The following is a 13216-nucleotide window of genomic DNA, read 5'->3' on the forward strand; positions in this document are numbered from 1 at the left end:
TAGGAGCAACGGGGAAGTGGCCATTACACCTAGAAACTCTGCACTCTCTGCAACTGTTGAACTCTCTGCACGTTTCGAGTGACTGTCAATCAAAGTGGAGAAGGCACGGAAGTTTTACAGAGAGCAGAGCCTCTCGGTCTAATGGTAACGCCTCCGTTGCTCCTAGACGCTCATTTGCATATATTAAAAGTTATATGATATGATATGTGGTTGCTGCATGCTGATATTATCTCAGAACTTTAGGCAGTATTTCAATGTGTGATACTGCTACTTAGTCACCATACAGTATATTAATTTTGCAGTATATAGCATCGCTAATTTAAGCAACCAAGTGGATGAATTCTTTGGCCGATCTATGGCACCATTATTTTAACATTATACTGTATGGTACCTATAATTGTGCATTATTCCTTCACCAGTGGTTCTTCTCCTCTGGACAAACAAGGGAGCAAGATTTGATCCAGAATTCTCATAGCAGTGAAGGTGGTCATGCTAACTTCAAGGTCCCATCCCAGACATGGGACTCGCACCTGATATTCATGGCAAATCCTAGCGATATTCCATCAATGTTCCAGATGGGAATGCCATTTTAAGATGTCCCTGTCCATATTCCATATGACTTATAAGGATATATGGACCTCATTGAGAGGGAAGGGGTTTCCACATCAAACAATCTCAATATGCTAGAGGGGAGGGCTGCTACGTAAGAGAGGCTTCCATCTGTTTCTGATAAAGTATTACATGGTTGGCCATTCATTATAATAGCTAGTGTTGAGCGAATCGAAGTGAAACAAACTGAGTTTGATCCGAATTTTCAGGAAAAATGTGATCCTCCAATTTTGTGGTAACAAATCATTTGCCAGCTATGATGTGACCCATAATGCAGTGCATCCAGCCAATCAGCAGATAGTCATCCCCTATGTTACAGCCCTATAAAACCCTCATCCTGTGAGGTCTCTGCCATTTCATTGTGAACTGAGCATAAGGAGAGATGTGTCAAGCACTAGGGACACTGTGTTGGAAAGCTTTTAATTGTAGAATATTAGATAGGGACAGTGCAGCGACAGTTTAGGGAGATCGTAGGGAGTGTTCTAAGTATTATCCCTCCTCTATGAGCTGGTGGCCAATACTCAAAAGAAAGAAAGAAGAGGAGGTTGCGAGAAACATTGTGCCCTGTGAATTGGTTCTTTGTGGTGCCTTTTAAATAAATCTCTACCACATTTGCAGCCATAAGCTAAGCATTACATCAGGACTGATTGGACATTGTTGGTCTTCTCCATCACATTTACCAGGAATGGCGAGAAAATCTTCCCTTCGGGACAAGATAGAATTAAGGGGTTTCTGTCACCAGATTTAACCCTATATTAAGCTAGCTGACATTAGCGATGTGCTAATGTCAGCTAAACCTAACTAGCCTTGTTCCTACTTTTCTCTATGCCCCCGTTACGCCATAAATCTAACTTTTATAATATGCTAATTAGCCTCTAGGAGCGGGGGGGGGGAGATTTGTTCCTGTTCCTAGAGGCTCCGTTCTCCCACCTTTGTCGCCTCCCTCCAAGTCCTGATTGACAGGGCCAGGCAGCGCTCGCATCTGTCTGCCAGCCCTGAGCTCTAGTGAAATCTCGCGCCGTTCAGCATTCAGCGCAGGTGCGGTGAGGGACAGACACTCGCAGGCTGCCAGCTTCCTCACCGCGCCTGTGCTGAATACTGAACGGAACGATATTTCAAGTTACACCTCTGGCTGTAGGGAAGGGATTAGGTCAAGAATTTGGCATGGCGAGGGTGCTGTTTCAATGTTTGCCTCAGGCAGCATGAAGGCTATGTGCTCCCTTTCTCCTGGCCACATAACACTGAGGAAAGGGGAGCCCAAGCTGAACTCTTGCACCAGGGCCCATGAGCCCCTGGATGTCAGTATAGCACTGACAAAATATAATTGCATTATTAGTGTAATGTATTATAAAAGCGATAAAAAAATTTTTTTATAAAATAAAATCCACATATTTGGTATTACTGCATCCATAGTGATCCACACAAATATCAAGTACCAATGCCAGAATTGCTGTTTAAAAAATGTTATATACCCTAAAATGATACCACTGAAAACTACAAGTTATCCTGCAAAAATCAAGGCCTCACATAGCTCCATAAAAAGAAAAGAAAAAAAGTTATGGGATAGGGCAATGCAAAAACTTTTTTTAAAGGGTTTTTATGTGCAAAAGCAGTAAAATTTTAAAAAATATGTATTTGATAATACTCTAATCATACTGAACTAGAGCATAAAACTATCATGTTATTTATGCTGAACAATGAACGCCGCAAAGAAAACTCAATGTCAGTATTGCTGTTATTGCCAATTCCCCTCCTAGAAAGAGTTAGGCCTCATGAACACTAACGTTTATTCTTTCTGTGTCCGTTTTTTTTTTGCGGACTGTGTACGGAACCATTTATTTCAATGGGTCTTCCAAAAAAACTGAAGTTACTCCTTGTGCATTCCGTTTCCATATGTCTGCATTTCAGTTCCGCAAAAAAATAGAACATGTCCTATTATTGTCTGCGTTACGGACAAGGATAGTACTGTTCTATTAGGTGCCGGCTGCTCCTTTCCGCAAAATACGGAATGCACACTGACGTCATCTGTATTTTTTGCGAATCCGTTTTTTGTGGACTGCAAAATACATACAGTCATGTGCAGGAGGCCTTAATCAAAGTTAATAAGAGTAAGTTATGTGTACCCCAAAATTGTATAATTAAAAACTACAACTTGTCCAGCAAAAACAAGCCCTCATACAGCTATATGGAAAAATAAAAAAGTTGCAGCTCTTGGAACACGAAAATGAAAAAGAAAAAAAAGAAAAAAAATCGCTTTGTCGTAAAAAAGGGTGGTCACTAAAGGTTTAAATGAAGAAAAAGTGATAAAAGATCTTGTCATCTCTATATAAAATGACAAATAGCCACAGTTTAGTGCCGGGAAGTGTTATCCTCTGGACCAGTATCAAAGTCATGTAGAGATTTATGGTTACTTTGCAATTTGTCTCCATTAGGTGAGAAACTGACACTTACTATGTTCATATATCTGCAGGATATAGTGTAGAATACACTGCATTTACTATATACATATATATACATATATACACACAGTATGTAATGTATAGATGGACATAGCAGGATGCTGTATGGGTGTTGCATTGCTGTATTATAGATCTGAACAACACTAATCAGCAATATGGCGGTTCCATGAGGGATTAGGCTACGTTTATACTTACAGCCTGCACTTTTACTGTATAGTAGAACAACAAGAAAACACACGTTAAACAGAAATTAAATTATGATAACCCTATAATTGACTAAAAAATTATTGTATTCATGTACAGTCGTGGCCAAAAGTTTTGAGAATGACATAAATATTGGAAATTGGAAAAGTTGCTGCTTAAGTTTTTATAATAGCAATTTGCATATACTCCAGAATGTTATGAAAAGTGATCAGATGAATTGCATAGTCCTTCTTTGCCATGAAAATTAACTTAATCCCAAAAAAACCTTTCCACTGCATTTCATTGCTGTCATTAAAGGACCTGCTGAGATCATTTCAGTAATTGTCTTGTTAACTCAGGTGAGAATGTTGACGAGCACAAGGCTGGAGATCATTATGTCAGGCTGATTGGGTTAAAATGGCAGACTTGACATGTTAAAAGGAGGGTGATGCTTGAAATCATTGTTCTTCCATTGTTAACCATGGTGACCTGCAAAGAAACGAGTGCAGCCATCATTGCGTTGCATAAAAATGGCTTCACAGGCAAGGATATTGTGGCTACTAAGATTGCACCTCAATCAACAATTTATAGGATCATCCAGAACTTCAAGGAAAGAGGTTCAATTCTTGTTAAGAAGGCTTCAGGGCGTCCAAGAAAGTTCAGCAAGCGCCAGTGTCGTCTCCTAAAGAAGATTCAGCTGCGGGATCGGAGTGCCACCAGTGCAGAGCTTGCTCAGGAATGGCAGCAGGCAGGTGTGAGCGCATCTGCACGCACAGTGAGGCGAAGACTTTTGGAAGATGGCCTGGTGTCAAGAAGGGCAGCAAAGAAGCCACTTCTCTCCAAGAAAAACATCAGGGACAGATTGATCTTCTGCAGAAAGTATGGTGAATGGACTGCTGAGGACTGGGGCAAAGTCATATTCTCCGATGAAGCCTCTTTCCGATTGTTTGGGGCATCTGGAAAAAGGCTTGTCCGGAGAAGAAAAGGTGAGCGCTACCATCAGTCCTGTGTCATGCCAACAGTAAAGCATCCTGAGACCATTTATGTGTGGGGTTGCTTCTCATCCAAGGGAGTGGGCTCATTCACAATTTTGCCCAAAAACACAGCCATGAATAAAGAATGGTACCAAAACACCCTCTAACAGCAACTTCTTCCAACAATCCAACAACAGTTTGGTGAAGAACAATGCATTTTCCAGCACGATGGAGCACCGTGCCATAAGGCAAAAGTGATAACTAAGTGGCTCGGGGACCAAAACGTTGACATTTTGGGTCCATGGCCTGGAAACTCCCCAGATCTTAATCTCATTGAGAACTTGTGGTCAATCCTCCAGAGGCGGGTGGACAAACAAAAACCCACTAATTCTGACAAACTCCAAGAAGTGATTGTGAAAGAATGGGTTGCTATCAGTCAGGAATTGGCCCAGAAGTTGATTGAGAGCATGCCCAGTCGAATTGCAGAGGTCCTGAAAAAGAAGTGCCAACACTGCAAATACTGACTCTTTGCATAAATGTCATGTAATTGTCGATAAAAGCCTTTGAAACGTATGAAGTGCGTGTAATTATATTTCACTACATCACAGAAACAACTGAAACAAAGGTCTAAAAGCAGTTTAGCGGCAAACTTTGTGAAAACTAATATTTGTGTCATTCTCAAAACTTTTGGCCACGACTGTATATTGTATTACAGTATTAAAGTTCATTAACTACTTTAAGGCATCAGCACGTATGTGACATACACAAAATAAATTACCTTGCCCGTCTGGGCGTTAACTATACATTAGATTACTTTATTTGGGTACTTCAAACCCAAACACAGGGGGGTCAGGCCCACAGGTCATACTGCTTCCAGGCACTGTGTCACGACCATGGTTGTGGTCGTGACTCCTTGGTTCGCATGCTGTTGTCAGCGGTTTGTTTTATGTTCTCAACCACAGGTGTGGGCTCTGTATCTTGCCTCACGTGTGTTTGTTGTTGGCAACATAAGGTTGTTGGCAGTAGAGCGGCCTGATCGGTTGCTAGGGGCTCGCTGTCACGGCATGCGGTTGCCTCTGGCAATGTGTGGTTTTAGTGTTCACTTTCTATGTTTGGTATGAGGGAGTTTGTGGTGTGTACACTTCCCCTTTAAGTGACACTTACCTTGTTTGGTGATGGAAGGGTTAATCCCTTTCCTAGTGTGTGTGTGTGTGGGTGTGGCCGCTTGGCCTATTTAGTTCCTGCTGGAAGCCAGAGGTCTGAGCGGTACTCCAGGCATGTTGCTGGAGTCATCCTCCTGGTAGCCTTATGCCATCTCTCCAGTGAGGGCCACCCTTGCGGTCATAAAGAATGTTGTGGTGATGTTTTTATTCTTTGTTTTGATATTTATTGCAGCTATGGATGTCCTGGTTACCTGTGTGTCTTGATGTGTTTGCTGTCTCCTTAGTGTTTGTGTGGACAGCGTATTTGAGCACGGGTTCCAGTCAGCAAGGCTGTGGCAGGTTAGTGTGGAACTGCTTGGTTCACCTGTCATATCCTTATGTCTGTTTATGTTCCCCTTCTCCTTGCAGCTTGGCAATGAGACTCCTGTTCGTCCGTACCTAGGAGGAACAGGTCGTCTTACCCTGCTCCTAGTTCAGGGCCACCCTGAGGGCTAGTAGGGACCCCAATGTTCCGGAGTATGAGCCCTCCTACCATCAGGGTCGGCTCATACGGCTAAGAGACAGGGTCAGAATTAGAGATGTAATAAGAGGTGACCTGCTCCCTGATTCCTGTCCTGGCCGAGCAGCGACCAAACCTCTTCTGGCATCGCACGGCTGAGGATTTTCCCCATCCTCAGCCGTGACACACTGACACTGAATGAGGCTCTCAGCTCTGTCTTTATTCCTACAGCAATGAGCCTAGCAGCTACACCAGAGTTCATCTTAGGAAAATGCTCTACTGGAGTGGGAGGGAATGGTAAGTACCTCTACTAACCTACCCAGCTTTCCATAAATATGCAGGCTTATGAAATATTTCAAACAAGAATGCCTCAGCAAACAACACTTTACAGCTTTCCTAGCTGAGTATACTGGGTGCAATATACCCCCCTCACTCCACTACTTTACCAGACACAGTGTTACTATTATAATCGTAGTATTTATTCTTGAGTTGCACTATAGAAATGCTCACAAAATATATACTATTCATTTATTTTGCTTATGTAGAGCACAATCCAGATTTCCTAGCCATATGTCTTTGGGAGGAAATACATACAAACATGAGCAGAACATACAAATCACATGCAGATGTTGCCCTTAGTCAGATTTGAACACAGGACCCTAGTGCCATCCACTGAGCCACTGTGCATATTTATCGGTTCAGCCATGATCCTTATTTTTACATTTCTTTAAATGGAGCGATTACAGTACCAATACACTTACCAACCTCTCCTTTGGCTTCCTGTTATAAATGTATGACATGCAATGTGCCGCCTCCATCTAGAATGAGGTAAAGCACATTCTATACTGTATGCAGATTGGCCTGATTCACAGCCTTATAAATATACATGAGGAAAACATTGAGGGCTTCCTTCACTCTGTTCAGAGACCAGCACATGAAACATCATAAAATACATCATGAGATGAATAATAATGGTATTCTTCCTGCTACATAAACCGTATAATACAATTATAGAGATCTGAGTAATCCATAGATCCCAAAGATCAGAGTAATCTGTGAATCCCTCAGGAGTCATCGTCTCTAATATTAGCCTCTGTAGGGAGACGTCTGAGAAGAAAAATGTCATGGACTAGGAACAGTGCAGCCCTATGCTCCACTTGAACCACTGTCCCTACCTATTTGCACAACCTGTCCTAAGTGACGGCCCAAAACTGGATGACGGTCCCTTCTTAGCTAAGTGCAGTGGCCTAAACCAAAATGAGAAAAGAGTAGTTAGAAAGAAAAAGGTCAAAACCAGACAGGCAAAACCAGGACCAGATCAGGATCCAAAATCAAATACAAATACATATCAAGGTAAAACCAGGAGACAAAGTTAGCAAAGGCGAGATCAAATACTAGGAGGTCAAGTCAGAGGCTAAAAAGCCAGCCTGAAGAAGCATGTGACATCACCACAAAGCCTGATTGGTCCGGCGTCTTGGCTCTCTGATAGGTCAAGCAGCTCCACTGTCGGCGGGGCTGGTAACCATAGCAACAGAGTGCCGTTGCCATATTGTGGCTGGACTTGCCGCAGGAGCGCAGACAGGTAAGAGCATGACAAGAGACTGTAGAGAGACTCCACTAGTGTACTAACTTCTGGGACTGGTAGGAAGTAGCCCTTTGTCTCACCTTCTGATATATGGTAAAAAAAAACTCACACAAGATCAGGCAAATAAGTAATATTATTGAATTATAGTCACATGATCTAAATACTTTTGTAATTGCATGTAATTAAAATGCTGTAGAGTCATTAAATTATTCAATAAAATGTACTGTATCTGTATAGCGCCACCTGCTGTTATTCATTTCCTTATTTCTCTGTCCACCTTGTTGAAGTGGTCATACATGCTCAGTTCCATCCTTCAAGTGCCACCAGCTCTTTCTACTGTTAGAAGTTGTGACAGTTACAGGGAGAGAGCTTCAGCAGAAAGGACAACCGCCCTGAGCTGTGATAGGGAAAGACCTGCAGCCGAAAGTTCACTAAGATCCTACTCCAATCTTTGGCATGTGGAAGGGGCATAAAAGTCAGATTGAAAGTAAAGTTTTTTAGCCACATGAAACCTCAAAAATCAGATCACTTCATGTGGGATGATTGTGTGATGTCTCCTGTTCATCGCCATTCCAGTTAAACATAGAAACATAAAAACATAGAATGTGTCGGCAGATAAGAACCATTTGGCCCATCTAGTCTGCCCAATATACTGAATACTATGAATATCCCCTGGCCCTATCTTATATGAAGGATGGCCTTATGCCTATCCCATGCATGCTTAAACTCCTTCACTGTATTTGCAGCTACCACTTCTGCAGGAAGGCTATTCCATGCATCCACTACTCTCTCAGTAAAGTAATACCTCCTGATATTACTTTTAAACCTTTGCCCCTCTAATGTAAAACTGTGTCCTCTTGTAGCAGTTTTTCTTCTTTTAAATATTCTCTCCTCTTTTACCTTGTTGATTCCCTTTATGTATTTAAAAGTTTCTATCATATCCCCTCTTCTCGTCTTTCTTCCAAGCTATACATGTTAAGGTCCTTTAACCTTTCCTGGTAAGTTTTATCCTGCAATCCATGTACTAGTTTAGTAGCTCTTCTCTGAACTCTCTCTAGAGTATCTATATCCTTCTGGAGATATGGCCTCCAGTACTGAGCACAATACTCCACATGAGGTCTCACTAGTGCTCTGTAGAGCGGCATGAGCACCTCCCTCTTTCTACTAGTAATGCCTCTCCCTATACACCCAAGCATTCTGCTAGCATTTCCTGCTGCTCTATGACATTGTCTACCTACATTTAAGTCTTCTGAAATAATATCACTGATTTTATATTCTGCTCTTGGGTTTTTACGTCCCAGGTGCATTATCTTGCACTTATCAACATTAAATTTTAGTTGCCAGATTTTTGACCATTCCTCTAGTTTTCCTAAATCCTTTTTACAAATCTTTATGTCATCAGCAAAAAGACACACCTTACCATCGAGGCCTTCTGCAATTTCGCTGATAAAGATATTAAACAAAATGGGTCCCAGAACAGTTCCCTGAGGTACCCCACTGGTAACAAGACCATGGTCTGAATATACTCCATTGACTACAACCCTCTGTTGTCTGTCCCTCAGGCACTGTCTAATCCATTCAACAATATGGGAGTCCAAGCTCAAAGACTGCAATTTATTGATAAGCCTTCTATGTGGGACAGTGTCAAAAACCTTACTAAAGTCTAGATAAGCGATGTCTACTGCACCTCCGCCATCTATTATTTTAGTCACCCAATCAAAAAAATCAATAAGATTAGTTTGACATGATCTCCCTGAAGTAAACCCATGCTGTTTTTTATCTTTCAATCCATGGGATTTTAGATGTTCCACAATCCTCTCCTTAAGTATGGTTTCCATTAATTTCCCCACTATTGATGTCAGGCTTACTGGCCTATAGTTGCCCGATTCCTCCCTACTACCTTTCTTGTGAATGGGCACAACATTTGCTAATTTCCAATCTTCTGGGATGACTCCTGTTACCAGTGATTGGTTAAATAAATCTGTTAATGGTTTTGCTAGTTCTCCGCTAAGCTCTTTTAATAGCTTTGGGTGTATCCCATCAGGCCCCTGTGACTTATTCGTATTAATTTTAGACAGCTGACTTAGAACCTCTTCCTCTGTAAAGACACATGCATAAAAAGATTCATTAGTCTTCCTCCCTAACTGAGGTCCTTTTCCTTAATTTTCCTTTGTAAAAACTGAACAGAAGCATTAATTGAGGCAGTCAGCTAGTTCTTTATCTTCTTCCATATACCTTCCTTCTTTTGTTTTTAATTTGGTAATTCCTTGTTTTAGTTTCCCTTTTTCATTTATTTATCTGAAGAATGTCTTATCGCCTTTTTTCACTGACTGGTCTAATTTCTCTTCTGCCTGTTCTTTAGAAGCTCTTATAACTTGCTTGGCCTCTCTCTGCCTATTCTTATAAATTTACCTGTCATCCTCTTTTTTTTTATTTTTATAATTACTAAATGCTATCTTTTTGTTTTTAATGATTTTGGCCACTTCTGCTGAGTACCACAGTGGTCTCTTCCTTTTTTTGCTTTTACTGACTAGCCTAATGCAATTATCTGTATTCTTCAATAGTGCCACTTTTAGGTAGTCCCATTTCTCCTGGACTCCATTGAAACTGTTCCAATCTGATAGGGACTCGTATACCTCTAATCTAATTTTAGAAAAGTCAGTTTTTCTAAAATCTAAAACTTATGTTTTTGTGCGGTGTGACTCAGTCACTGTACTTATAGTAAACCACACTGACTGGTGATCACTAGATCCCAAGCTTTCCCCTACAGTAATATCAGATACCAAATTCCCATTTGTGAATACTAAATCTAAAATGGCCTCCTTCCGGGTTGGCTCCTCAACTACTTGCTGTAAAGATAATCCCAGTAGGGAATTTAGAATATCTGTACTCCTGGCAGAACTAGCTATTTTGGTTTTCCAGTTTACATCAGGAAGAATAAAGTCTCCCATAATGATAACTTCCCCTTTCAATGTCATTTTAGCTATTTCCTCAACTAGTAGATCATCTAATTATTTGACTTGGCTAGGTGGTCTATATATCTCACCTACACGTGTTATCTTATGATTATCAAGCTGCAACTTAACCCAAACTGATTCTAAATTGGTCTCGCTAACTTGTATTAAATTAGATTTTATGCTATCTTTCACATACAGGGCCACCCCTCCCCCTTCTTGCCTTCTCTGTCTTTCCTGTATAGAGAGAACCCTGGTATTGATATATCCCAGTCATTACACCCATTGAACCATGTCTCAGTAACAGCCACTAAATCTATATTCTCAGATGCCATTATAGACTCAAGTTCATACTTTGAACTGTTCACTGAGGACATTCGTTCCCTTGAGAGAAAGATGCAAACCATCTTTCTTGTACAGTTCTTTTTCATTCCAACGAGAGCTAACATGAGACACAAAGCCAAACCCTTGGTTCAGACACCATTCACCAAGCCATACATTGAATTCCTTAATGCGCATCTGCCTGTCATGCTGAAGGTTATGCACAGGCAAAACTGCAGAGAATGAAACAGTTGATGCAACCTCCCGTATATCATTACCAAGTGTGTGAAAAGCTTCCTTCACCTTTAAAACCTCATTGCAAGCCAGATCATTTGTCCCAAGATGGACAATAACATCCACCTCCCTTTCCTGCTTTGCTTGCCTAACAATATTAAGGATACGCCGTCTGTCCCTGCTAGCAGTAGCACCAGGGAGACATCTCACAAAACCATTTTCCTCAAACTTCACACCTCTTATGATAGAATTGCCCACCAACAGCTGCTTACTATCAGTCCTCACCTTATCCTTTTTGTCTTTGGCTGCAGTCTTGCATACTTTAGGCATAGGAGGTGATTGTTCCTCCCCCACTGTGCCTGAGCCATCCTCCATGTTGCTCTTGCGCTCTGAAAGTGCTGCAAATGAATTATGGACAGCCAGAGACTGTGGGACATATCTTCTATCCACAATTCTAAGTCTACCAGAACCTGCAGTAACCTATCTTCCATTTCTAGGGGGCCTCTGTGGCAGTGGCATTGCAACGACCCAGCCTGAGCTTGTTTAACAGTTAATTTACAAATCTCAGATTTCAAAAAATGCTATTTCCTGCTGCATTACGGAGAGCTGTCTACAGATCAGACAGCATCCAAACCTCCGAAGAGTGGAACCTGAAATAAAAGCACAACTCCTGCACAGAACCAGGTCTGCCATTTTAAAGAGGGGAAAGATTTTAAACAAACAAATCTTACTTTTTTAGATTGTATCTACCTTCAGATTGCCTCCTGAGTATCTCCTGAATATCTCAGATGCACTTAGTGTTGCTGCAATCTATAATTAGGCAAGCTAATACTATGTTGCTATATATACACAAAAGCTCCTCCCCAACAACACATTTAACACCTTAATCACCCTATGCTCATTTGCAATCAGACAATAGCAAAAACCTGTCTAACAAATTCCTTACCTGTTCTGAAGCACAGTGTCTGAGTAGCCACCAAAAACACATCTGAAGTTCTGCTGTTCTGAAGCACAGTGTCTGAGTAGCCACCAAAAACACATCTGAAGTTCTGCTGTTCTGAAGCACAGTGTCTGAGTAGCCACCAAAAACACAGCTGAAGTTCTGCTACAGTGGAAATGTCTAAGTTAGTCTCCTGAATATACTTTTAAATGCTGCACTTTGAGAATGCTGCAAGCTATATCGCAAACTGAGAGGTGCAGAATCTTTGAACTGAGAGGCCTTGGATTATCACTCCAGCAGACCGCTACTGCCTAGGCCGAGATGTCAGCACTGGTCAACATGGTGTTTTCTTGTGATTGGGAGAACAACAACAAACTGGAATGACAGCAAAAGGTGCCAAGAGGTGAACCTCTGCATGGATGGATCATCTGAAGAATGATGTAAAGTGATCCATTCTGTACTGCAAGTGAAATTAGATGTCACATCCCAAGCCTAGGGCGCCAAACAGTGTCTACACAAATAATCAGAAGACGTTTTTACGACACTGGGTTATGAGCCAAACTTCCAGCTACAGGTGTTTCATTGATCTCACACCACAGCTGTTAAAGACTATCATGGTGCATAGCAAGATGGCAAATGGAGACTGCAGTGCACTATGGATCAGGTTTTCATTAAGAATACCTCTGTATTTTGCTCCATTCAGCTTTCCCTCAGTCCTGACATCTCTCTGCTCCTGAAAAACACCCCCACAGGAAGATACTGCCACCACCATCCTTCACTGTAGGGATGGTATTGAGCAGGTGATGAGCAGTGCCTTGTTTCCTCCAGACATGATGCTTAGAATTGAGGCCAAAAAGTTCAACCTTGGTTTCATCAGTCCTTTAGGTGCTTTTTTTGCAAACTCCAGATGGGCTTTCATGTGTCTTTTACTAAGGGGAGGCTTCTTTCTGGCCACTCTGCATATAGCCCAGATTGGAGGAATTATGGAGTGATGGTTGACCACAGTGATGGTTGACCACAGGATCTTTGACGCACCAGCCAGAGTGACTATTGGGTTCTTGGTCACCAGGTATAAAGCAATGCAGACTTCTTGGGTGTAATCAAATATGTTCTAATTCAATTACAGCAAGTAAACATCTGGCAAGATTTTGAAACACATAGAATATCAGAAACTTGAAGAACTTTTCCTTACTTTGACAATCCCTTTTCATTCTTCCCCTGCTCCTGTTCAAGTCTCTTATAGCACCTCCACAGGGAAAATGAGTAATTATATGGCCTCTTATAGAAGCTAGATA

This window comes from Bufo bufo, chromosome 2 (assembly GCF_905171765.1).
Source record: "Bufo bufo chromosome 2, aBufBuf1.1, whole genome shotgun sequence".
In the NCBI taxonomy this organism is placed as follows: Eukaryota; Metazoa; Chordata; class Amphibia; order Anura; family Bufonidae; genus Bufo; species Bufo bufo.